Below are 27,938 nucleotides of genomic sequence, written 5' to 3'. Positions count from 1 at the left end.
TACGGAGGGGCCTTGCCTACCGAACTTACCCTGGCCTAGGGACACCCACAGCCCACCTCCCCCACCCAGACCCCTCTACTGCACACAAAGTCCACAGAATGAGGTTGTACTCACCCCCTTGTGTCTGCTGTGATGCCCTCAAGCGCCCATCCAACTCCGGGTAGGCCACTGCCAGGATCCAGAACATCAGGGGGGTCATGGTGCGATGGGCACCCCTCCCACGTTGGGAGGCCATCCCCAGCTGAGCCTCCGCCGTCTTCTTGCTGCAGCGGCGAATGTCCTCCCATCTCTTACGGCAGTGGGTGCCCTGCCTCTGGTGGGCCCCCAGGGTCCGGACCTCCTTGGCGATGGCACGCCAAATGTCCCTCTTCTGGTGGGCGCTGACCTACATGACATGCACAAGGAAAGAGGAACAGTCATTACCAACTGCACCGTCATTGTGAGTGGCCCCCTCCCTACTCTGGCCATGTGGCCCATTCATTCCCATGCATTAATGTTCTATGAACTCTGCCCCCTTCCCTCTTCCAACCAGACCTCTCCACCCAGGCCTTACAACGTGCTCCCTGTGTACTAACCTGTTGGTCTGGAGGACCGTAGAGTAGCGTGTACTGGGGGAGGACCCCGTCTACCAGTTTGTCCAACTCCTGTGCAGTGAAGGCAGGGGCCCTTTCCCCAGATGCAGCAGCCATCATCGCTTCCAGACCGAGGTCACAGCAGCACTTGCAGTGTAGGTCCTCTCCTGTCGAAGGTCAGGTATCTAGTGATTGAACAGATAGAAAATGGCGGTGACGTCCGCGGCGGTGAAGTCCGAGGCGGTGCGCATCATCACCGCCGGCACACCTGTTCATTGGCTCCTGGGACCCATAGGGTCCAATGTTAACCAATGCAGCATTGCGCCGCGGTCTACGACCGCCTACCGCGACGGTGTGCAACGACAGCGCAGTTACCCCACAATCCCATTGTCCCAGTTTAGAGGTCAGGCAGCCGAGATTTCAGGGGCCCACATGGCTTAATTTACCTCTGCGTCACACATAGCTAGGCCTACACTCAACACACATACAGAAAGGGTTTCGTGAGTGGTGTAGTCTTGTGTGTAACTATGGGTACATACCTGGAGAAATTATGACTGATTCGTCGCTGTTGTCCTTCGTAGGCACCATCAGCTGGGACAGTTGAGAAGATGGCGGAATCCTCCGGTGTACCGACTGCTGGTGGACCTGTTGACAATGGAAGAGCGACATGTCATCGTCACCTACCGGTTTGACCATGCCACAATCCAGGAACTATGTACCCAGTTGGAGCCAGACCTGATGTCACCAATCCGCCATCCGACTGGAATCCCCCCTGACGTGCAGGTGCTGTCAGTGCTCCATTTCCTTGCTAGTGGGTCTTTTCAGACAACAGTGGCCATGGCATCAGGGATGTCCCAGCCTATGTTTTCCAACGTGTTGTTCAGAGTGCTGTCTGCCCTGCTGAAACACGTAAGGAGATACATCATTTTCCTTGAGGTGGCAGATTTGCCTACAGTGAAAGGTGACTTCTCTGCCCTTGGACATATCCCCAACGTCATAGGTGCCATTGATGGGACCCATGTAGCTCTGGTCCCCCCCCACAGGAGTGAACAGGTGTACAGGAACAGGAAGAGTTATCATTCAATGAATGTCCAGATGGTCTGTTTAGCAGACCAGTACATCTCCCAGGTAAATGCTATGTTCTCTGGCTCAGTCCATGACGCCTACATCCTGCGGAATAGCAGCATCCCTGATATGATGGGTCAACTCCAGAGGCACCGTGTATGGCTATTAGGAGACTCTGGTTACTCCAACCTGTCCTGGCTATTGACCCCAGTGAGGAATCCCAGGACCAGGGCAGAGGAACGCTACAATGAGGCCCATGGGCGGACTAGGAGGGTGATCGAACGCACCTTCGGCATCCTGAAGGCCAGGTTCAGGTGCCTCCATATGACAGGTGGATCCCTATTCTACTCACCGAAGAAGGTGTGCGACATCATCATCGCCTGCTCCATGCTTCATAATCTGGCTTTGCGACGCCAGGTGCCTTTTCTGCAGGAGGATGATCCAGATGACGGTGTTGTAGCAGCTGTGGAGCCTGTGGACAGTGATGAGGAGGAAGCTGAGAAAGAAGACAACGACAACAGGGAGTCAGTCATACAGCAATATTTCCAGTGACACTCAGGTGAGAACATTTTCATGTTTGACATTACATTAACTTTCACAGGTCTACCTCTATCCTGTCTGTCGGTTTCAACCACTATTTGGTAACTGAGTTGTACCTTTCGATTACTGTTTCACAGGTGTGGTTACCAACGTGTTGTCTGCCTGCATCTTTCAAGTACTTGTGATATGTGATATAGGTATGTTAGCTTTACAATGGGAAATGCATTATAACACTGTCATTGATAATACACATTTTCAAAATCACAGACTGACTCCAGATTGTTTTGTGTTTCAAGGGTGTTTATTGAAGTGCTAATTATTGGTGGGGGTGGTAAAATGGTGATGGGTGATGGTGGAGGAATGTCCATGGCAGAGTCCAGTCTATTAGTCTCACAGGTACACTGCCCATCTGGGCATAGGAAGTGGAACTGGGGCTGTTTAAGTATGGACAGGGTAACAAGGTGGGACAGTGGGATGACAATCAGGGTGGTCTAATTTCCTGGCGGGGGTCTTGCCATCTTGCTCTCTCCTGTTCCTGGATCTCAGGGACCGCTTGCGTGGTGGTTGTCCGTCTGCAGGGGGTGGGGTGCTGGTGTGGTTGTCCTGTGGCGGGGCGTTCTGTCCACTAGCGCCGGCGGAGGTGGTGGGCAGTTCATCGTCCTGGCTAGTGTCAGGGGTCCCTTGGAGTGCCATGGTGTCCCTCAAGGTCTGCTGTATATCCTTCAGCACTCCTACGATGGTGCCCAGGGCGGAGCTGATGGTCCTGAGCTCCTCCCTGAACCCCAAATACTGTTCCTCCTGCAGGCGCAGGGTCTCCTGCAACTTGTCCAGGACCGTCGCCATCGTCTCCTGGGAGTGGTGGTATGCTCCCATGATGGAGGATAGGACCTTGTGGAGAGTGGGTTCCCTTGGCCTGTCCGCCCCCTGTCGCACAGCAGCCCTCCCAGTTCCCCTGTGTTCCTGTGCCTCCGTCCCCTGGACTGTGTGCCCACTACCACTGCCCCCAGGTCCCTGTTGTTGTTGGGGTGGTGGGTTATCCTGGGTTCTCTGTAGTGGTGGACACACCGTTGATTGACCTGTCCTGGGTAGGGAGGTTTGGGCCCGCTGGGTGGGTGCTGTGCTGGTGTTACCAGAGGGTGGAAGGTCGGTGTTGGGCTGTGCCTGTGCAAGGGGAACCGACTGTCCCGAGGCCCACGATGGTCCGGGCTGGTCATCAGGATCCAGCAGGGCAGAGCTGCTATCATCACTGTGGGCCTCTTCTGTCATGCAGGGCTTGGTGTTGGGATGTGTGGTTTGTGTTATTAGTACATTAGTGAGGAGTTGGAGTGATAGGGGAGGGTGTGAGGGTGGGGGTGTGTGATAGCATGCAGGTAGGGTGGGGGATATGATAGTTAAGATTGGATTTACCAGTGTCCCATCCTCCACCGACTCCTGCGAGGCCCTCAGGATGCATGATGGTCAAGGCTTGCTCCTCCCATGTTGTTAGTTGTGGAGGAGGAGGTGGGGGTCCGCCGCCAGTCCGCTGAACCGCGATGTTGTGCCTGGAGACCATTGAACGCACCCTCCACCGTAGGTCGTTCCACCTCTTCCTGATGTCCCCCCTATTTCTTGGGTGCTTTCCCACTGCGTTGATCCTGTCCACTATTCTTCGCCATAGCTCCATCTTCCTGGCTATTGATGTGTGCTGTACCTGTGAGCCAAATAGCTGTGGCTCTACACGTACGATTTCCTCCACCATGACCCTGAGCTCCTCCTCGGAGAAGCGGGGGTGTCTTTGGCGTGACATGGGGTGATGTGTGTGATGTGTGGGGCAGTGTGAGTGTTGATGTGTGTGGTGATGTGTAGTGGTGTGTGGTGTTTCGTGCGTGGATGTTGTATGGGTGATGGTGTTGTGTGCCTCTGTATGGTGGTGCTGTCTTGGCTGTGCAGTCTCTCTGGCCTTCGTCTCTAATTTGTGGTCGTAGGGGTTTGTGGGTGATGTGGGTGTGTGTTTTATATTGTGTTGGGTGTGTGGGAGTGGTGTTTGTATGTGTGTCAGGTGTGTGTATTTTGAATTGTCCAATGTGGCGGTGTTTTGGAGATGTGTGTGTATTTTGAGCGCGGTGGTGTGTACCGCCAATGGAATACCGCGGTTGAAAGACCGCTGCGTGGATTCGTGGGTCGTAATAGCATGGGCGTGTTTCTGTTGGCGTGGAGGTGGAGGTGGAGGTTTTGTTTTCCCCAGTTTATCACTGACCTTTGGTGTGGCGGACTTATTTGGGTGTCTGAATTTCGGCGGATTCCGAGATGTGGGTCATAATAGCTGTGGCGGTATTCTGCGGCGGTGTGTTGGCGGTCTTCTGCACGGCGGTAAGCGCCTTTTACCGCCAATGTTGTAATGACCCCCATAGTGCCCTAAGCAGGGTTGTGTACTGTTTGGCACATACAAAAATGGTGTATTCTCAATAGTGATTTAAAAAGGGTTCTTGGCTTCCCTGAAGTAATCTCAAAATAGTCTATGAGCATATAAGGTTGCATGTCCTCCAGATGGCATGCATATAAGGTTGCATGCCCTCAAGGAGTTTAGTGATATTGTCAAAAGGCCCAAAAATTGCAATAATGACTGAATGACAATGGCAGCTTCTAATGCTGCCACCACTAAGAACTCTACATTATTTTCATTCTATCAGGCTCTAATCAAGGATGTTAAGCACCAGGATCCCAACATAGTCATCTCCAGAAATATCCATTACTGAAACACACTTTGACTAGTTATGGACTGGTACTCTCCCCTCTGCATCATGGGCTGGTACAGTGCTGCTGAATCTGTGGGGCGAGCTTCAGCAACCAGGGTCAATGCAGAAGGGAATGGCTCTTCTGCACACCCAGCAGCAGTCACTGTGGTGCCCTCAGTTCACCTGGACAGAGAGGCAGAGCTGTCACCCTGGACGCTTCAGCAGGAAGAGGTGTGGTGATGTTGCTAGGAGCTTCATGGAGCGTTGTGACATCAATGTTTATGATGTGATGGTGGTCCATGCCTCCAGAGTGTTAGTTATCTCTGTGCCACTGTTACATGGATGTATAATCTTCTTTCTGTGACCAATACACTATTCTCATGATCCAGGAGTGAAGGAATCGATTACAAAAGTGGCGACGAGGATGGGATCGAGGAAGCAGTGGACATAATGCTACAGCGTACACCGAGGAAAGCGGATATTTGACCTCAAGGTACTGTTGTGATGGGGGCGGATTGAACTGTATATTGAGCAGGTGATTTATACACAGAGGAATGCGGATAACCTCAAGGTACTGTTGTGACTGGGTGGATTGAACCATAAACTGAGTGGCTGATTTTTGGGATACTGAGTATTGTTACGACATCTGTGAAAAGTGAACACCTCTACAATTATCGGTGTAAGTTAGGCGCATCGAGTGCTTGTTTAACAAAAATGGGGAAGAAGAGGTCGCCTCTTCATTTTTATAGTCGGATGAGTGTAACAGAATGTTTGATTAAATTAAACAGGAAATTGTCAAAGGTATGGCTTTATAACCTTTTTCAGAGGGAAAGAGTAGTATTGTAATGGTGGATGCATGCGAGTAAGGTTTATGGGCTGTCGTGTCACAGTGGTCGGGTGAAGAAGGTGAAAGTACTATAGGGTTTGCATCAAGAACTATACGGCAGGTTGAGTGCAAGTATTCAGTAATTGAGAAAGAGCTTTTAGCATGTGTATGGAGTGTAGAAAAATTCAAACAATATCTAAGGGGTAGACCTTTTGTTCTAAAAACTGATTATCGACCTCTTGTGGAGATTTAATCTGGCAAGAAAATCAAACTTTCAACTGCTCGCATTGCTAGATTGTCTGCCAAACTTTTAGAGTATACTTTCTCAGTCAAATATTGTAGAGTGGATTGTTTATCTAGATTACCCTTAAAAGATACGGATGAACAAGATTGGGAGACAGAGATTGAAGAATGTTTTCTGGCTTGTGTTAAAAAGTGTGACATGTTCATGAAAGAAAAGGAATGGGTTGACTCTGTACAAAAAGATAAACTATTATATGAATTGATGCGCCAGGTTAAATCTAGTTGGCAGAAAGAGAAGAATTTTTCATTGAAACTACAAGTGTTTTGGAAGGTTTCGGATGAGTTATCCATTGAAGGGGATAAGTTGGTTAGAGGAAACTAAACGTGTACCTCCAGAGTGTTTCAGAAAACAAATTAATTGCTATGGCTCACTCTGGTCATTTGGGTGCTACTATTACAAAAAGAAGGTTGAGAGATGACTTTTGGTGGTCGAAGAAGGACAGAGAAATTGCTGATTATGTCAAAAATTGCACAAGAAGCTATAGAAGTGATAAAGCGTTAATTATTGAAAATACTACTGAGACATTTGTTCCTTTACCAGCTAGAGCCTGACAAAAACTTGGACTCGATTTTCTAGGTCCTTTTCATATTTTACTACCCAACGTGAAGTATTTTGTAGTGGTTATTGATCATTTATCGAGATGGGTTGAGGTAGAACCGGTTAGACTTCCAACTACTCAAAGTGTGATTGATTGTTTGAAAATAATTTTTATCCGTGAAGTGTTTCCAGAACAGATATTAACTGATAATGGAGTTCAGTTTGTTTCAAAATAAATGCTTAATTTTTTTAGCAAATGTGGTACTAAGCACATCAGGACACCGTTGTATCATCCACAAAGCAATTGGAAAGTGGAACGCTTTAACAGAGTATTAGTGGAATGTATTCAAGCTGCTGATGGAAACAATATATATGTAGACCAAGCTATAAAAGAGCTAATTTGGTCTTATTGCACTACGCCACATGTGACCATGGGTAAAAGTCCTGTTGAACTTATGAGAGGAAGAATATCGTCCACTGAACTGTATCCGTATTGGATGGTTAAACTGAAGGAAGTAATTTAAAAGAAATTTGGCAAGCAGCAGAAAATAAGGTGGGTAGGGAAAAGTTAAATAGAAATTGTGGCAGATTGCAAGCAGGGGATTGGGTAAGAGTAAAAAACCCAGCGTTGGTTAGAAAAGCCTTGTCAAAGTTCAGAGATTCACCACAAATTTGTGAGTTACGTAGGAATGCTGGGAGACTATCAGCTGGAAGTTGGTGGAGCACTTCTCGCATAGCACTGGATCCAAGTGAGCAGTTTCGGTCTGAGAACAATCGAACCAAAGAAATCAGAAAAATGTTGGGTTGATAATTTTGGGGAAAACTATACAAACAGAAAAAGCACAAGGGTTCATTTGAAACCAAGGAAATTTCAAGATTGTTGTATCATAAACGTGCACTCAGCTTGTGTTTAATTTAGAATTTTCAGTTTGTTTGATGGAGAAATGGGGGATGTTTTGGGTTCATTTTATTTGAAGCTTCAGTTTTTACAGAAGTTGCAAGTTTTATTATTGTTACTGTTTTTTTTGCTAAGTGTGTTTTTATTTTGTTTTCAGGAGGGGAGAAATGCGGTGATGTTGCTTGTTTTAAGGAGGTGATAAATGTGGTGCTCTTGCTAGGAGCTACATGGAACGTTGTGACATCAATGTTTATGATGTGATGGTGTTCCATGCCTCCAGAGTGTCAGTTACTCTCTGTGCCCCTGTTACATGGATGTATCATCTTATTATTGCGTCAATAAACTATTCTTATGATCCAGGAGTGAAGGAATCCATTACAAGAGGCCATCTTGATCTCTTAGTTCCTCCTCTCATACCAATGAAGTTCATGCAAACCTGGACATCCCACATTGATTCTTCCACAGTGCTCTACAGCAAATAGGCGGTGATTCACAGATTGTTTAAAAATCTTGTTTCTAGTTGATAGATCACTCTCATGCCACGAAATATGAAGGTGAAGTATCATTGCTTGGTTGGCAATGAGTCAGGGAGTTGGAGCATTCACTGAGCAAAACTCATTAGTAGAATACACTATTCAATGTACAGTAACCGTCAGCACCCTAAAGTGGCCCATGCCTAGTTATTACATATCAGGGATATTTATTTCTGATTGCTGTGAATTTCAATTCACATATGTGTCTACTCAAAAATATTCCTAACATTAACCACATTTGTAAGGGGAGATGTCTTTAAGTTGTAATCATAATACAGTGTGTGACTGTGCAGTAGGTGTGTTGGGCAAGTGGCAATGCATTCTTGCAAGGTGAGAATTTATGAGTAAAGGCCAGACCAATCTCTGAGTAAGACAACCTTTAGGCCACTTCCCACCAAAGGTATGTGTTCTAATGTGTGAGTTAATCCTATTAAAAGAGACCACTGTTATTCTATAGTAGTGAACCATTTACCAGAGCCCTGACAGTGTTGTAGACTGACCAATCCTCATTAAGTACCAGGTGAAGGGACAGACCAGAGCATGTAGGACAATGCTTGGTTTAGTTACTGGGAATCTTCAATACTCCATATCAAGGTCTTGCTGGTCACAGTCATTACTTTTTGTGGAATGCTCTATTTTTGAGACAGGCTAACAAATATTGAGTTGCTACAACAGTGGTTGTGAATATAATGTTGTTCAATTGTTTTCCAATTCATAGTCTTTTTAGCATTCTTATTATTCTCCCAGTACGAGTCCCCATTCCTCATCCCATGCTTCCTGTTTAATATGACATCTTTTCCACTGTGAGAGGAGGTTAAGCATTCTAGGACTGTGATGAGGAAGACCTTAATTTGAAGTAATGGAGATCACAAGTAGGCTATCTGCCGTTACCCCCTCATCTTGTTCATCCTCATCACAGTCCTTACTTCTTCAGGATATATGAAACGTATCCTTACAAAAGAGAGCATGATCCAATCTGAAGCAAAAGGTTGCTTTAATGTCATAATGTACCAGAAGTATTGACCTCAAAATAGCTTTCAACAAATGCCCTTACTTTTTGTAGCTAATTTAACCTATTATGTTGTACAAAAGTATTTGGTGATGCTCAATGGCACCCCTTAAAATCTCCATAATTGAAACTGCATTTCAGCCTAGGATGTTGATATGTCCCTGGTTAAAAAGAAAATGGAATTGTCTCTAAAGGAGCAATTTGAAGACTCTTAAAAAACCAATAGAATATCGCAGGATGGAACAGGACGAAGGATTATGGGTCCATGGTTAAAAAAGCTAGTCAGAAGTCCACCTGCCAAGGCTCCAGTTTTAAAAACAGGAACCCCTTGTTGTCGGATAGCCCTGATTGTTGCCCGCTGGACCTTAAATGAGGATACCAGTAACCCAAAAGAAAAAACATCCATAAGGAATTCTAAAACCATTTGTATCAGGATTTAAGGATTTGCTCAGGTCCTATTGAGAAAACGTTCCCCATTGTGTTTTACAGGAGGATAAGGTTGAACCCTGCGATTGTGTTGAAATAATTTTCAGATTCGAGAGATCCTGGTTTCTTTCAGATGCCAAGCCATCAGATGCAGTCTTTCCAGGGAAGTGACTGTTAGTTCTGGACACTGAATGGGTATGATGGGCAGCAGAAAAGGTTTTCTTGCCAAAAGCATCATTTAAAAAAAAAAAAGATTTATATTTTACCAAAAACATACAACTGTGTTGTGCAACATCAAATGGATTGGCATACAGGTGGACATTGGTGGTAGTTATGAACTAGATAAATAACAATTAAATAAATTAAAGCCCAAGTCCTCCCCCTAGACAAGCCCTTAGCACTTAGGTTAGCAGCAGCGTGCCATACCCTTTGTTTTAAGTGTTCATTCTCGCTATCCGAAGAAGACAGGACTGAGTCTGGATCTGCAAAGATGGCACAGATTTCTTTCCAGACAGCTATATTCTCAGATGCAATATCTTCATGCCGATTTAGTCGATTGTAGACCATTACAAAACATCCTCCCTTCAACGGTTATAGTCTGGGCCTCTGCAACCCATTCACGTTATGACAACCCTAGCCATAGCTAACACCAAGGATAAGTACAAAAAAGTATATGCCATCTTCCTACCCTTTGGGCGTGGGATGTTACCAATGAGTCAACTCTGGGGCATCTGTGTAAAAGATAAACGCACCGCCCTCTGTACTTCAGTAATCACCTGCATCCACTAATCCTTTACCTCCCTACACAGCCAAGCCAGATGCAGGAAATCTGCTGCCCCACTGCCACACCTGGGACAAGCATCAGAACGAGAAGAGGATATCCAATGCAACCCTCCTGATCTAAAATATGTCTTATGGAGGAAATTGTAATGCACTAATTTGAAACAGGCATTGCACAAGTCAGTATGAGTAAGAGTTTTAACACAGCCCAATCACTTTCTGAAGTAGGAGTAGGGAATTCCAATTCCCAAGCCACTCAACCTTATGGAGGTAGACCCACAACATCGGAGCGCATGGCTGTGTATGATAAGGAAATCAAGTGACTACCTGAGCCACAGGCAAGGAGGACCCCCAGCATGTGTGCGGCCGTAAAGGTTAGCCAGGGCTCCCGTGCCACACCTGCTAGACCTGTGTATTGCAGGAATTGTCCCAGACCAAGAAAAAAAGGCATCCTAAGCTCGGTCAAAGGTGAGGACTTGTTAATTTGGGCATAAGTCACCCAACTGATCGCAGCCACCCTCTCGCTATTGCTGAAAGGACATATTGTTCATCATGTAGTGGACCAATTTCAGAATTCACATCAGAAGTTCACATTGGAATGGAATGTGCCTCAGGGCGGTGCGCACAAACCTTTGCCAAATAAATGTGGTTTGCTGAACTATGTATGGGGACGTCCACGCCACATTCTCACTCTCCATCATGAGCTCAGACAACTGTCCGGCCACCACTACACCAGCTAGAAGGTATTTTTCCCAGTTTTTTGGCTGGATCCAGCCAACTTGCAGCATGTTGGATATGAGCTGCAAAATAATACAGTTCTAATTTCAGGACTTCTAACTCTCCTTCTTCGCATTGTCTCATTAAGGTTGACAAAGTGACTCTGGATCTTTTACTCGTCCAGAGTAGTGTGACAAGTCTAGTTGCCGAAAATATCTATGTGGGATGATGGTTAGAGAATTCTGCAATGTGTACAAGCACCTAAGAAGCAGAACCATCTTGGCGATTGCCAAGCAGCCCATGAGAGAAAGTGGCAATGTGTTCCATAATATGACTGACTTTTTCAGGCCATCTATTACTCTCCCCATGTTTTGAGCAATGTGCATATGTGTGTGACTCTTATCGCCAAAATTCGGATGTCTACCAATAAAGTCCCATGGCAGGGAGGTGCTGGAGGGGGATAGAAGTCAGGCCTGCAAGTGGGAACACCAATGACTTAGCTTTCTTCAACCGCAGTCCAGAAATGGTATCAAACACAAAGCAAAAACAGCCTCCGTTGGGGAAGACAAATAAAACAGGGCATTGTCTGCATATAATGAGACAGTATGATGGGTATCCTCCTCCCTGTATCCCCCAGGGCTGCAACTCTTGCTGTGCCCAGAGCGCCAAGGGTTCTATTGCTAGCACAAATAGAAGTGGAGAGAGCAGGCATCTCTGGCGTGTACCCTGACCCAGCGACCATGATTCGTAAAGGTGTCTTCCCAACTGGACCCAGGTGTGCGGGTCAGTATAAAGTAAGCACATCCACCCACAAAACTGAGGGCCATATCCCATAACACTTAGAACCTCCAGTAGATAACCCCAGCCCAAGGTATCAGAAGCTTTTTCCAAGTCGATAGCCACCAGGGCCATCTTATCCTACCAGTGCTGATCCTCGTGAAATACATGAGCTAGTCAGCGTAGGTTCAAGCTTGTACTATGTCCGGGGATAAACCCACCCTGGTCTTCATGTACCAGGGAGGACATATGTACTGCGAGGCAAATGGCAAGGGCCTTAAAACGGATTTTAGGGTCTGAATTAATCAACACAAGGGGCCTATAGGTGAGCGGATCAGTTGCATCTCCGCCCAGTTTAAGAAGCATGCATATTTCCCCCTCCCTAATAGAAAGGGGCAACCTGCCCAATTTGCGAGCTTCTAGCAGGACGTCCAATAGCCTCTGCGCCAGTGTCTCAGAGAAGAGAGTACTAGAGTGCCTCCCCATCACAGTCTACCTAAGTGTTTGGTACCACATCCACTGGTGGACTCGATGACAGCAGGGGCAAGCCCTGCAAGGACCACTGCGAAGGAGGGGCCACCTCACTGGGCAATTGGGTCTCCGTAGTTAGATGCATGGCACCATCCTCTCCAATGTGCACTTGATGCAACCGCAGAGGTGAAAAATGTGGATGATCTTTTCCTGATTGGGCAGATCCCCTCCCAGGACGTGTGCCCCATGTTTTCTTTCTGGGGCCAACGGACCATCCTGTAAAAGATACATCTCTGAGCTGAAGCCATTCCCATACTTCCTCAGGTTTGCCATAAAAATAAGCTTCATTGTTAAAGATGACTTTTTAGTCGGGCTGGGTACAGGAGCATGTAGAGTAAGTTCAGTGTTCTCAGTTTTTGTTTGACAGTGAAAAAGGACTTCCATCGTTCCGGAAACTGTTTCATGTAATCAGGATAAATGGCTATCTTACAGTTCTCATAGTGAGGGATCTCTTGCTTCTATGCTGCCCATAAGAGGCAATCTTGATCACGGTAATTTAGAACTTTTGTTATGATACCCCTAGGGGGAGCTCCCGGCCGGGCAGGAGGCACCAGAGCCCTGTGCGCCCTCTCAGTCACAGACTGGAAAGGCCTGGTGGTTTCAAAGTAGTCCACACCCATTTTTCGACGAATGCCTCTTTAGAGTCCCTCTCTGACCTCTCTGGAAAGCTGAAGAGCCAGACAATATTGCAATGAGAGCGGCCCTCCGCATCCTTAGCCCACCTGTCCAACTCTGCCACTACTGCTGATACCACCACCATCTGTCGTTTTAATGTGGAGACTTCCCCCTGCAGTGTCTCAAAGTTCAATTCCACCGTCATTAGCTTTTCTGACACTCTACGAAGGTCAGTGTGCAATAAATTGACATCTATAGAGACACATTCAATCCGGTTTTCTAAGGCGGTGCGAGTTCCATGTATCACAGCAAGATCTCCGCTCTGGTGGGTTCTGCCTCCACCTCCAGCGGGTCCCCCGATTCCAAAAGACCAGTCTGCCTTATCAGCACTAGAGAGGGCCTGTCGAGGCGTTGTGTATTGTGTGATGGTATTCGATGTATGTGAACATGCAAACTTTTCCTTCCCCATGCTGTACGCGTGGTATACTGTTAACAGGTAGCGCAACGGATATTAGCAGGAAGTGAGCAGCGAGATCTGAACAGTGCCCCGTGTATACAGTGGTTATAGGTAGGTCGTGGGGATGGGTCCGATGCTGAGTTCCTCTTGATCTCATCATCTTGAACCCCCCCAGCACTCCATTCTCCACCACAACAGGACCCCAGAGGTTATAACCAACAGCACATAATGACGTGTGACAGGTCCGTCTCCAACAATGTGTGGGATGTAGAAGCCCCCGGTGCGCTGCGCTGATCAACTGCCAACCGTAGCCGTAGCTATGAATGATGGGGACCCAAAGGGAGTCGTTCCTCCTAGAGCACAGAGAAGGTATGCAACAGCCACAAGAAGCACTAGTGCTGCACCAGCACTGTGGATTGTTCTCAATGTGGGCCGCAGTGCTTCCAAACATGTGTGGCAGAGGCAAGTGTTATAAGTCGGACCCTCAGGGAGTGTAAGCATCAGGCAGTGGGGTGACAAGAAGGGATAGTGGCCACCAAAGCAGTGTGTGTACACCTTGTTGCAGCAAGTCCAAAACAGCCTCTCACCTCGCATCTGGCAGTCCATGGGGGTCACCCTTCACCGCTGGGCCCAGCAAAGATTTCAGAACATCTGCCCAGGGAGCAGAAGCCAACAATTCCCAGTGACCTCACTCGCGAGCCAACACCACCTTGCCATGTCTGCCCCAATATGGGCCGAGTTGAGGAAGAAGCTAGGTAATATTCGCAGGGCCCCTGCGGCCCATGGTGGCAGCCACACTCGCTGGCAGTCGGAGAGTGAAAGGATCCGGCAGGTCCGAGCCATGGAGGGCCCACACTCACCCGCACCACGCCTCTTAGGCCCCTGTCACAGCAGCCCGGTGCTGGCTTAGGGGGAGTGGCTGCAGGCAGGCAGCACAGGCCAGGATGCAGTGGGCCTTCATAACTCAGGGCCCCACAGGTGAGTAGTAGATGTAGTGGGCAAGTGGGGGGCATTAGAAATGAAAACAAACCAGTGTCTCCTGTGCCCTGTGAATTAGGGGCACATGGGGACATATATAGATAAGCGCTGTTGGCCATCTGAAAGGAAGGGTGTCTACACCCCAAGATAGCAGACACCAATTACTTGTGCAAAACACTGAGTGCATTGCATTAATCCTGGCACATCAAGAGACCTATCCACAGATTCCCATTTTATGAGCCAGAATCTAAAATTCCTCCCATCACAGATATAAGTTTAAAGATTCTGGGAAGTGCCTGCTCAGATAATCTGCCCTAAATGTTCTTCTTCCCTGGGATATAACATGCCTTTAGGGATATCATTTTCCTCCAACCATAAACCCATTGCACGAGTCAGCTGAGCTATACCATGAGAAGGTGTGCCCCCTTGTTCATTCAGGTAGGACCATATAACTTTCTCACTAATATTGCTTGAACATTTGTCACTAATATAGCTTGACCATTGATTGCAACAGAAAATGTTAGGAGACCCTACAATACAGCCCAGTACTCTTTCCAGTTGGCAAAGCACTTCTTCTGTTTGGCCAGCCAGCAGCTAGGTGACACTTTTGATTTGCTCTTCCACACACACTACTGGTGTTGTGGTTAAAATCTTCAATTAGTAGATACAAAAAACTAAATTTAAAAGAATTGGCTCGATCAGTCACAAATTCAATTGAACCTCTGTTGGCTGATGGGTGCCAGTATCTGAAGAAATGGTGAACCAAGGGCTTTCAATGTAACCATGCCCACGGTATGACAAATGTTGTGATCACCCCCAGCCTCTGCACTTGGAGCCATTCTTCCACTGAAGCTCAGTTCTTTGAGAGGACGTTCATGAGACTGCTCTGCAAAGCCAGTTATCAATTCAAAGGAAGTCTGTCTAAAACCTTTCTTGGGACGGGATTGGATATGACCTGTTCAGGATTATAATGAACCTAAAGTTCTGGAGTATTTGGCAAACAGTGTTTGTTTTTGTAGCCTTAAAGATAACATAAACAGAAATTAAAATATCATCAAGTACTGACTGAATTCTCTTAGTTTGCAAACTGGCTATCACAGCTGGAAGTACCTCTGCGAATGTCCTGGATGGTGAGGTGTATTGCAATAGCAGGATGGTGAACTGAAAATGACTGCTGCCCACGATAAATCTTAGAAATGTTTGGAAAACTAAATGTAAGGCTAAGTGAATATATGCATTCTGCAAGTCAATGGTGGCCATAAGATCATCTTCATTGATGACCGAGGTTATTTCTTGCAGGAATACCATCTTGAACTTTGTCTTTAAAACAAAATGATTCAACCATTATAAGCCAAGAACTTGATTTATTCCCCCTGAAGATTTCTGAACCCTGAACAGAACTGAACAGACCTCCAATCCTTGTTGCTAAGGAGGCACCTGTCTGATGGTGTTTTTCTCAATTAGAATATGTGCACTCCTCTAGTAAATGAGTCCTCTTCAGAGGATGTTTTGGTACTGGGATAATCTGAAAATGTGGTTTTGGGGAAGTGACTAAAATTCAATTTTTATTCCCTACAAAATATTCAGCATGCCCCTTTGATCTTAAATTTGGCTCTCTATAAATTGGCATCCTTGAATACTCATCCTCCTACTTGAGGGAGGCAGCTGTAGGCATTGTATGGGTGGCAGCATAGCAACAGAGGCAGTTGGTATTTGTTGTTGTTGGCAGCCCCCTGACCACAGGACCTCCCACAAGATGGTCTCCTTTTGAGATTATCATGCTAGATTGGTGATGATTTGCTTGTCACTAGAATAGAAAGGACTTTTCTTTCCCTGTGAGAGGTCAAATTATCTTTCTCTCTAACTGTGATCTAAAAAGTTTATGACCTTGATGACAAATGTGAAATTATAGCTCTCTGCACATTTTCCACTTCCAGGGTCCATTCCAGACATGCCTATGAGTTGAAATTATTGCCCCATCCATGCATACTAAAAACTTGATGCAATCTGCTCCCTTTTACTCCTCACCAATAAGGATTGAAAATACTTTAAAAGTGCCTGCATGGCATATGCTGTATATGTTGATGTTATAAGTGAAAGTTGCCGCTGAATAAGTTCTCTGTAATAAATGGTCCACCTTTTTGTCTGTGGCAGTGTGAGGGAAAGCATCATCTGATGACAGGTTAAAGGACATAGGTGGTCTTTATGATATTGGCGGTGACTGTTAAAGTGGTAGTAATACAGCCAACAGGCTGGTGGTAATTACTGCCAAATTAAGACCATGGCGTGATAACTCCCATAGACAGCCAATGTACCACCCTATCTGCCAGGGCGTTAACACCAACCACCATGGTGGTAGCCATCAACAGCCAGGCGGAAGACAAGTTACCGCCCATCATAGTATGACACTGCAAATCGCCACAATTTCCGGGACGGTACCAATGCCATCAAAAGCCTGGCAGAAACACTTCACAGAAGACCAAAGACTCACCAACGGAGACACAGAGAAGATCAACACTGCCATGGAACCGGAACTGCAAGTCTTCCCGATGCTCTTCTACACCATGCTCCTCCTGCAACATCAACAACGACGAAGACGACAATGGTGAGTACAGCCGCCTAGCACACAAGGGAGGGAGGGAGGAAAAGGAGAGTGACGCACACATGCACAACACACACTAGACACACACACCATACACACAACCAGCTGCAGACGTAAACGAATTGTACAGGGCACACAGCATAAAAATACAAGGACTACAGGACGGCAGTACTGAAATTGTAATAGCAATGCAACACCCACCATATGAACCAATTTTAGAACAAAGATACATGAAAAATTGTCTAGAAAGGGCCAATGCCCAGTCCAAAGTACATAAGGCCCACATGGCCACAGGGCCCAGTCCACACCAACTTGATCCTGACTAACTCTGCACAAAACAGTGCAGGGGCTACATTTTGGAAGTGGACAGACACCTGGGGGATGCGGGGCACCTCAGCTGAAGTTGGGAACTTGCCACTGGTTCTGGAGGGGGCACCTTGCCCATTTCACTTTGCTGGGGAGTGCAAGGTCACAGTCTCTGAGGTGGGGAATTTGCCCACTGGTTCTGGAGGGGGCACCTTGCCCATTTCACTTTGCTGGGGATTGCAAGGTCACAGTCTCTGAGGTGGGAAACTTGCCGACTGCTTCTGGAGGGGGCCCCATGCCCATTTCCCAATGCTGGGGAGTGCCAGGTCACAGTCTCTGAGGTGGGGAACTTGCCCACTGGTTCTGGAGGGGGCTCCTAGTCCATTTCAATCAGTCAATCAATCAGTGTATTTGTAGAGCGACTACCATCTGTGAGGGTCTCAAGGCGCTGAGGGGAGGGGGTGCTGCTACTGCTCAAAAAGCCAGGTTTTGAGCCGCTTCCTGAAAGTCAGCAGGTCTTTGGTCTGTCGTAGGGGTATGGGAAGGATGTTCCAAGTCTTGGCGGTGAGGTGGGAGAAGGATCTGCTTCCGGTAGTCGCTCTTGGGATGCGGGGGATGGTGGCGAGGGCGAGATCGGCTGAGCTGAGTTGGCGGGACGGGGTGTAGAAGGTGAGTCGTCTGTTGAGGTAGGCTGGGCCGGTGTTGTGGAGCGCCTTGTGTGTGTGGGTGAGGAGCTTGAAGGTTATCCTTTTGTTGACGGGGAGCCAGTGTAAGTCTCTCAGAAGGGGAGTGATGTGGCTGTGGGGGTGGGCATCGAGGATCAGGCATGCAGAGGTGTTTTGTATGCATTGCAGTCATTTGAGGAGTTTGGCCAGGGCTGCTGCGTAGAGGGCGTTTCCATAGTCAAGTTTGCTGCTGACGAGGGTTTGTGTGACTGTTCTTCTTGTATATGTGGGGATCCATCTGTACATCTTGCGCAGCATGCGGCAGGCGTTGAAACAGGATGAAGAGACAGCGTTGACTTGCTTGTCCATAGAGAGTGTTGAGTCGAGGATGACGCCCAGGTTGCATGCGTGGTTGGTGGATGTTGGGGCTGCTCCCAGAGCAGTCGGCCACCAGGAGTCGTCCCAGGCTGAGGGGTTGGCACTGAGGATGAGGACCTCTGTCTTATCTGAGTTCAACTTCAGTTTGCTGTTCCTCATCTATTTAGCGACGGCCTTCATTCCTTTGTGAAGGTTGGATTTGGCGGTGAGGGGGTCCTTGGTGAGGGAGAGGATCAGTTGGGTGTCATTGGCGTAGGAGATGATGTTGAGGTTGTATAGCCGGGCGACGTGGGTGAGCGGGGCCATGTAGACGTTGAATAGTGTAGGGCTGAGGGACGAACCTTGGGGAACGCCGCAGATGATCTCGGAGGCTTCGGAACAGAAAGGGGGAAGGCGGACGCTCTGGGTTCTGCCGGAGAGGAAGGAGGTGGTCCACTCCAGAACTGCAGAGTGTAAGGTCACAGTCTCTGAGGTGGGGAACTAGCCCACTGCTTTTGGAGGGGGCTCCTTGTACAACAGTCACTGGAGGGTGGCCTACATGCCCTCTGCTGGAGGTGAGGGCTGCATTGTCTCTGCTGGGGGAGGTGTCTCCTGGGCAGCCTCTGCTGGAGGTGAGGGCTGCTGTGTCCCAGCTGGAGGTGAGGGCTTCTTGCCTGTCATTGGTGGTTGAGTGGGACCCGCTGCTGTCATTGGTGGTTGAGTGGGAACATCTTCTGTCATTGTGGTAGAGTGGGAACCTCTTCTGTCATTGGTGGTTGAGTGGGAACCTTACCCCTCCTGGCTGGTGGAGTGGGATCCTTCCCTTTCCTGGCTAGTGGAGTGGGATACTTTCCTTTCCTGGCTAGTGGATTGGGTTCCTTCCCTTTCCGGGCTAGTGGAGTGGGATCCTTCCCTTTCCTGGCTGGTGGAGTGGAATCCTTCACTGTCTTGCCTCCACGACCAGGAGATGCCTCCACTGTCCCTGTGGACTGTTTGACAGCAGTGCTGGGCTGGGTCGTTGGGACCCTGCTTTTACGGGCAGGACAGGGGAGGGAAGAGGTCAAGTTGGGCAAGGAAAAGCTTTTTAGGGACGGTGGGGGAGGATGAGGGAGGAGGGATGGAAGTGGAGGTTGAGGGAGTGGTTGTTAGAGGAGTACGTCTGCTGGACTTCAGTGCAGGTGGATGGGCAGTGTGCTGATGTGAGGTGGATGGCTGTTGGGTGTCTGAGTGCCTGCGTTTGTGTCCTTTAGGAGTGGAGAGGGCATTGTTTAGGACAGGGTGGGAGAGGACACAGGGGACACGTGGATGGATGTTGTGGTGTTGTCTGCTAGTGAGGTGTGTGTGCTGCTTGGTGTGGTGATGCTGGTGGTCGCTGTTGAAGCAGTGCATTAAGGTGTGAGTGTGGATGTGACTGTGAGGGAGGTGGAGGAGGAGGGGGAGACAGTGGAGGCAGTGGATGTGGATGTGTATACAACTGTATGTTGTTTGTGTGAGTGCTTAGGGACTCAAGTGTGGTGCCTGTGTTTGACTGTGTCACACTTGTGTGATGTCTTGTGTGCATGGGATGGGTTGGGGTTGAGGAGACTGGGACTGAGAAGTGGTAGTTGGAGGGGGGACGGTAGGAACAGGGACAATGGCTGCCATCAGAGAGGAGGCCAGAGCCTGAATCAATCTCTGTTGGGCTGCCACTCCACTGTGGATGCCCTCCAGGAATGCATTGCATTGCTGCACCTGGGATGCCATCCCCTGGATGGCATTCACAGTGGTTGACTGCCCCACAGAGATGGATCGCTGGAGATCAATAGCCTCCTCACTCAGCGCAGCAGGGCTAACTGGGGAAGAGCCTGACGTGCCTGGGACGAAGGAGATGCCCACCCTCCTGGGTGAGCGGGCACGGGCAACTCGCTAAGGGGCTACTGAGAGGGCGGTATTGGTACAGGGTGGCGGCTGTACCTGCAGCCGGGGTTGTCACAGAGGTGTCCACCACCACCAGGGAGCTTCCATTAGAGGAGGAATCAGAGTCTGTGTTGTCACCTCCTGTGCCCACCGTGGTGCTCCCCTCAACCTCTGTTCCACTGGTCCCCTCGCCATCGGTGGAGTCTGCCTCCTGGGTCCTGTGGGATGCAGCTCCCTCTGTCACTGGTGGCCCTGCACCTCCGCCAGATGATGCTAATTCACACATAGACAGGAAGACAGAAGAAAAAAGAGGTGGGAGGGAGATAAAGGGAGCACTGGGTCAATTACAGCACCAACACCACAGTTGACATACACAGCACTGTCACAAACAGGGATCAGGACTGAGCACTATGCATTCACTGGCATTGAATTGGCTAGATGCCACAGCAAGGTGAGGGCCAAACACCACCAACTGCACACCTCCTGGGAACAACAAAGCCCTGACTGACATGGAATGCAAACGAGCCAGGTTACCTGCATTTGCTATACACCCATTACACTTGAGCTGGATCACGCTGCAATGTCTGTCCTCGTGTTAAGTGGCACCCACTAACTCATACCCACCACCCGGATCCTATGCCACCTACCAATTATTGTGGTATTGTCCACTGTACTTACCCCCTTGTGGCTGCTGTGATGCCCTCAAGGGTCCACCCAGCTCTGGGTAGGCCACCACCAGTATGCAGGCCATCAGGGTGGTCAGGTTCTGACGGGCACCCCTTCCTCGTTGGGAGGCCATTCCCAGCAGGGCCTCCGTGGTGTTCCATGCCCAGTGTCTCAGGTCCTCCCACCGTTTCCTGGAGTGGGTGCTCCGCATGCTGTAGACTCCCAGGGTCTGCACGTCCTTGGCGATGGCACGCCACAATCCCTCCTTTTGATGGACGCTGACCTGCAGAGGTAATACAGACAGAAGGACAGCATTACACATACAGTCCAGCCTGTCACACACATGGCCCACAAATCTTGTTTCTAAATCCATTGACAAACATTGCCTAGTGCAGACCATGTACACTACCACCAGTCATTCCCCAGACATCAGACACGATGCCTGCACACACATCTCCATGCAACCCTCCCACATGCATCGTGCCCAAGGTGTACTCACCTGTTGGTCTGGAGGCCCATACAGCTGTCCATACTGAGGCAGGACCCCATCCACCAAGCGCTCCAACTCCATCGAAGTGAAGGCAGGGGCCCTTTCCCAGGTCACTCGGGCCATGGTAGGTTCCAGACAAAGGTCACAGCAGCACAGGCAGTGTAGGTGTTGTCCTGTGGAAAGTCAGGAATCAAGTGAGGTTTTAGACAGAAAATGGCAGTCACATCCGCTGCGGTGTACACCGTCGCCGCTGACGCAGATCCCCTTTGGCCACTGTACTCCATTGAGCCCCATATTAGCCAATGAGGAATTACACAGCGGTGCAAGAACGCCTTCCGCCACGACGCCCAACGTCAGCGGAGTTGCCTCACTTCCATCTGTCCCTAGATACAGGACAGGCAGTCGCCATTTCATGGTGGTGGACTATATACAGATCTTCCATAACTGCGTCATTGCTGGAAATTGCACATACATTGCCATTCCTGCTGTCCCATCACATTAATGCTGTATTTAAACTGAGGTGGTGGTTCCTTTGTTCAAATTGTGATAGGCTATTCACTCTTGTGTCCCTTAGATACCTACCACTGCGGATGAATAGGAGGAGGAGACAAACCCCGGTGTACAGACCCCTTGTGGACTTGGCTACACTGGAGGACAGGCACATTATACTCACCTATAGACTGGACAGGACCACAATCACAGAGCTGTGTGCCCAATTGGAGCCTGCCCTGATATCAGCTATCCATCATCGACTGGGATCCCCCCTCTTGTGCAGGTTCTGTCAGTGCTCCATTTCCTGGCAACTGGTTCTTTCCAAGTAATAGTGGGCTTGGCAGCAGGAATGTCACAGCCAATATTCTGTGGGGACATGTGTGTTGTGTGGGGTGTGTAGGTGTGTGGGTGTTGGGTGCTGGGGTTGGGTGTGTGAAGTGGGGTGCGTGAGGGATGAATGAGTGTATGTGGTATGTGTGTCTAGTTGTCGCAGTGGTCTTGGTGTCAGTCTGGTGGCAATAACTTGTATTCGTGGGTGTGGTGTGTGTATCAGTGTCAGGTGTGTGTTTTTGGTATTGGCCAATGTTGTGTGGTTTAGTAATTTGGTGTCCGTTTTGAGGGCGCCGGTGTGTACCGCCAATGGTTTACCGCCATTGAATGTCCACCGTGGTGATTTGTGGGCCATAATGTGGTGGGCATTGTTTTGTTGGCGTAACGGTATGGGTGTTCGTACCACCACTTTACCACTGACCTTTGGGCTGGCGGATTTGTGTTTCTGGCAGTATTCTGTCGGATCGGTGTGTGTGTGTCATATTTTGACGAACGGAAGTTCACCTACGCGTCGGTATGTTGGCGACCGTCACCGCGGCAGTAAGCGGGATTTACCGCCAATGTCATAATGAGGGTCATAGTAACCAAAACTGAATTTACATCCACTGCTTGTGTCTCAAAATTTGCCATCCTGTATCATTCAGCCAGAACCCTTGGAAATCCTTTCATTCTCTTTCTAGTATGGATTTTATACCTTTGTGTAAAGGCAATTGAGCTGAAGATGAGGGACCATAGGAACTAAGGAAATTGCCTTATTTTCCTCGTTCTGGTATTTCTAACCACAGCACACCCCCATGTGCTGCAGTTTTTCAGCCATCTGTGGAGCTTCAATCAGCTTTCTCTTCTGGGGTTGATGTCATATTTATCTTGATCTCCTGCACACCTGGCTTCTAATGTAAGTCATTTAGCACTATCCTGTGTTTGAACAACAGACAAAACTGCCCGTTCAAAATCTGTTGCAGTTGCTCATGTGTTAAAGTCATTTCCAGAGAAATCCCGGGGGAGGGTGATCTTGTGTGCTTTGATTTTCAGCACCTTTTTTTAGGCTCCATCGTGCTGAGCTAAGGTTTTGCCCCTGTCCGGTGTGACTGCCACTTCAGTACAGTACTTCACTGCAGTACATCCTGGCAACAGCTGCTATGTTCAGTATGAGCTTTAAATACTGTCCAGTATATACCTTACCTGTACAATTGTAACCTCGCGATAGGTCAGGATACACCATGCAGCCCATAGTCGAAAATCCAATGGGTTAGAGCCTGAATGTGCTTTTCCCAAAGAAGACATTCCATGTGGCTCAGCCAAGCATGCAGGTGAGTGCCAGACCTGGAAACTCTGGCCCTCATTACGACCTTGGCGGGTGGCTGAAGCTGCCCGCCAAGATCGGACCGCCGGACGGCCGCCAATGCCGCCACACCCCCGCCGCGGCCATTTGGAGATACCCGCTGGGCCGGCGGGGAGCTCGGCTGCAACACAGGAGCCGGCTCCAAATGGAGCCGGCGGTGTTGCGGCCGTGCGACGGGTGCAGCTGCACCCGTCGCGTTTTTCACTGTCTGCTTTGCAGACAGTGAAAAGCTGCACAGGGCCCTGTCTGGGGGCCCCTGCACTGCCCAGGCCAGTGGCATGGGCAGTGCAGGGGCCCCCAGACAGGGCCCTGCAACTCCCCGTACCGCCAGCCTTTTCCTGGCAGTTCAAACCGCCAGGAAAAGGCTGGCGGTAGGGGGACTCGTAATCCCCTGGGCAGTGCTGCTAGCAGCGCTGCCCTGGCGGATTACTACCGCCGGGGCCATTGTGGCGGGCAGCGGCAGTGCGACAGCGGCACTTCCGCCACGGTCGTAAAAACCAGGGAAGCACCGCCAGCCTGTTGGCGGTGCTTCCGTCATTACAGCCCTGGCGGTCTTGTACCGCCAGGGTTGTAATGACCCCCTTTGTCTCCTGCCAGTGTTGTAGCAGGAGACAGGGTGATCGAGCACAGTAAAACAAAGTTAACACTTTATAAACAGAACCACCAACATTATTAAGCTAACCTTTACGTTTGCAGCGAGTCAACTTTCACCAGACTGGAGACAGAAGAAAAAAAACAGAAAACATGGGAGGTGTGGGTTGGGATGCGTACTCGGATAATAAAAACAAATGGGGAAAAGACTGTGTCTTGAAAAACAATGAAGCAAAGCTTTATTAGCGACTACAGGGGGAGCGACTGCATGTTTTATAGCTTTTCTCAAGTATGGAATCATTCATTCATTCATTCAGGATAAGTAACGGTATAAACATTTCCAAAGTTCTTGGAGTTTTCATTCATCAGGTCATCAAATTTGTTTAACATTGTTAACAATGCAATGTAGTAGTGAGGAAAGGAATGCTGGGAAGCATTGGGAAATTTAAGGAAAACAGGAAAGAAACGAGGTAAACCTTACGAAATTAATTGCTTGGGCATATCTCGAAAAGTATGGCTCGCTATGAATGTCAGAATTCAGAACTCCAATGTTAATCAGATTAGAAATAGTTCATAGACTATCAAATTTCTGCTTTATTTCAGGTTGATTTCTGAACATTGTGTTGATATTGATGATTTACGTTAAAAGACTCAACAGTAATACAACTCAGTATAGTACAGCTGTTCTTCAAAGGTTTTCATTAAGGTCATGGCAGCAGCTCCTTCTCTAAAAGATGTTAAATATCCCATCTCCGAACAATCACCTTCCTCATTTATACTGCAGCAGGTCTTCTGGCAGGAGTCCCAATGCTTACACAGTCAAACATAATGTTCTAGTGCTATAAAAGTGATTGTGGGACCTGCTTATCTATCACTACTTTATAGTCGTATAAGTCACTCTCCTGGAAGAACATAATAATGTAATGAAAAATAATCATCTCAGGGAACACCACTTCAATCCTAGCAAGAAAAAAAGCTCAACATTTATGAACTGGAAAGTTAGAGGAACTCTGCTTTGCTTAACATCCTGAAGAGCAGAGACACTTTAAAGAGTTATTGCTGCTAATGTTTATTTATTGCCCAAAGATCAAGTACTTCTCTGTAGTAAAGTACCAAATTATACACTTAAAAGGCCCATGAAATAAAATAGTTTTCCTTCCAAGAACATAAATAGAAGGTTGATATAGATAACACATAAGCAAATCAAATGATGTATTATTAAAAAGTATATGCATAAAGAAGGTTTTAAATTACAATTCCTCATACACCAAACAGACATTCCTACCACCTCCAACACAAAAGGTATCACCTATTAAATGCAATAAGTCAACCAAACATCAGTCTATGAGAGAGGTGGGCATTGCAATAGTGAAAAACGAATCTGGGAGTGTTTTACCACCAGGACATGTAAAACCTAAAAGTGTATGTCCACATTTTGAAATATAACACATGCTGCCCTGTGGCCTGCCTGGGGTCTAACCTGCAGGTGAATTAAATGTATTTAAAAGGAAGATTTAGGCCCTGCAAAATGTTTACTTTGCCAGATCTAAAAACTGCACACATAGGCTGCACTTAAGAAGGTGGCACAATAGATACTACAGACCCACTAGTAACCTTTAATTCACTGGCCTTGCGTATATTTAATACCAATTTACTAGGGACTTAAAAGTAAATGAAATGTGCCAATTGGCTGCACACTATGTTTACCATGTTTAAAGAGAGAGCACAGGCAATTTAGCACTAATTTGCAGTGGTAGAGGGCAGAGTCCTAAAAGCCAACAAAAATGAACTCAGAAAAACAGGAGAGGTGATGACTAAAAGGTCTGGGGGTTACCCCACAAACAGGGTTAGGTCCAACATGACCCCCTCCAGCCTAAATGCAGGCTAGATTACTCAATACCTAGATAGACTTCACTGCTCAGGTGATAGAACATGGACAATGGCCCTATAATGCAGAGGCACTTGTCAGTTCTACGACTTCCGAACTCAGTTGGTTCCCTCTATCAACAATCTCCTGAGCCACTAGAACGACCCATGAGAACTCTTCTCCTCTTCTTTATACCCAATCTGTGAGACTCCTAACTCTAATTTTCTCACAGTTGCATCCCTGTAGGCAGACAGTACCACCATGGCCAACTCAATGACGCGGTCCATTCAGCCCTTTTGAATAGACTTCTGTCCCTAACTCAAGGAGAATTCTGCCTATAACAACTACAACCAGCAGAGGCCACTGCCCCAGTCAGGGTCAAGAGCCAGGCCCCAGGCTATCCAGGGTTCTTTGAGGGTATTAGGCACCCTATATAAACTAATCCTCTGAACAGACCAGGGGTGGTAGCCTGGGACCCCAAGGCTGAACACGTGCCTGGCAAGCTAAGTCTTCTAGAGGGGAACCACTTCCAACTCTCAAAGGTAATATACTCTGCCTGTGCCATGCAGGAGTCAGTCTGGTGAAGGTCTGCAGCCCGCTGACTCTTTGACAGCACAGGGAGCACCTCCATGTCAAAAATGACATCACCAAGTTCAGTCTTGGCATGTTCTGCTCACAAAGCTGGCAAGCCCTGATTCCCCCACTGTAGACTGTCTCCATATCCTGACCCTCCATCTGAGCCTCCTCACTCTTCTGTTGGGAGTAGTACTCCCCAGAAACCATAGTTTTTGGGGCACTCTGGTCGGCCACCACTCCCAGATCTTTGAAAACTGGTGGTAATTAATTTCCCAGAATGCAGCCAATGGGAATTTTAAGACTAACTATGACCCTCTACTGGGTGACCTCCCCACCCCATACTAGAGACCTCAGAGACATAGGGTGGAAGATGTGCTGCCCATGGGCTAAAGTTGCTCTATACATCTGTTTGGTGTACTGTTATGTGAAAACCAGTTTTTCCACCACCTTGGTGTGACTGGCACAGGTATCCCTGAGGGCCCTGACAGGGATCCCATTCACTTTAACCTTGTAGAAATGACCCCCACCCTCGTGGATCACCAGGTCACCCTCACAGCCTACCTCCAAACTAAGGAAGACTAGGGAATGTTCCATGACCCACCCCTGGAACCTATTTACACCTGAGGCCACCTGTAGAGCTCCCACCAGTGGGTTATTTCTTAGGACAAACAGAGTCCCTCTGCCTGTATCCTATGAGAATAATTAAAGCACCAGGACTGGAAATGGGGTGCCGTGGGCCCCCCATTTCCCACCCACTAGAACTTTCTTCCTGTTTTTCAGAAGGGGGTTGGAACCTTTTCCCTCACCTTTTTTGGGACATGTCTGTGTCTGCCTGGACGTTCTAATTACTCCGCTGGGGTGAACTTGGACCACCCTTCTTGTAGTCACTCCCACCTACCCTCTTAGACAATCTGGTACTAATCCAGAGGTCTGCCTCCTTAGCCAGCTTCCTGGGGTCAGTGAACATACTTTCAGCTGGGTGTTAGTGCAGCTCTGCAAAACATGCATTGACGTGCTCTCTTAGAATCCGGTTGTGCAGCCCACTATAACCATTAACTTTGCTAGCCCTCACCCTGCCATTCAGTGCCTTGGAGGCAAAATTAATGAAATCCACCCAAGATTTGTTTGACAGCTTGTGGCTGTTCCTAACCCTCATGCAGTATTTTTCTGGGGTAAGTCCAAACTTGGAGACAAGAATAGCTTTCATGGGGTTATACTTGATCTGGTCATCTACCTATAGTGTCAGCAGGGTGCCCCTCCCCATAGTGGGCATGTATTTTCCAGGGACTAGCCCTTCAGTGCTTTTCTGAGACCCTATGCATCCTTAGAAGTACTTTATAAGTTGAAAACTATAAACACTGCAGTTTCACTGCCACCATTGTTGCTGGACCTCATGCTTTTTTTATTTTGGGAGTCTAGGTCCCTAAGGTGTACTTCATGAGGCACAACATCTTTTTTCTTCAAGGCTCTCTCAGCTTT

This window comes from Pleurodeles waltl, chromosome 5, assembly GCF_031143425.1.
Source record: "Pleurodeles waltl isolate 20211129_DDA chromosome 5, aPleWal1.hap1.20221129, whole genome shotgun sequence".
Lineage (NCBI taxonomy): Eukaryota > Metazoa > Chordata > Amphibia > Caudata > Salamandridae > Pleurodeles > Pleurodeles waltl.
This window is presented reverse-complemented; position numbering follows the sequence as displayed.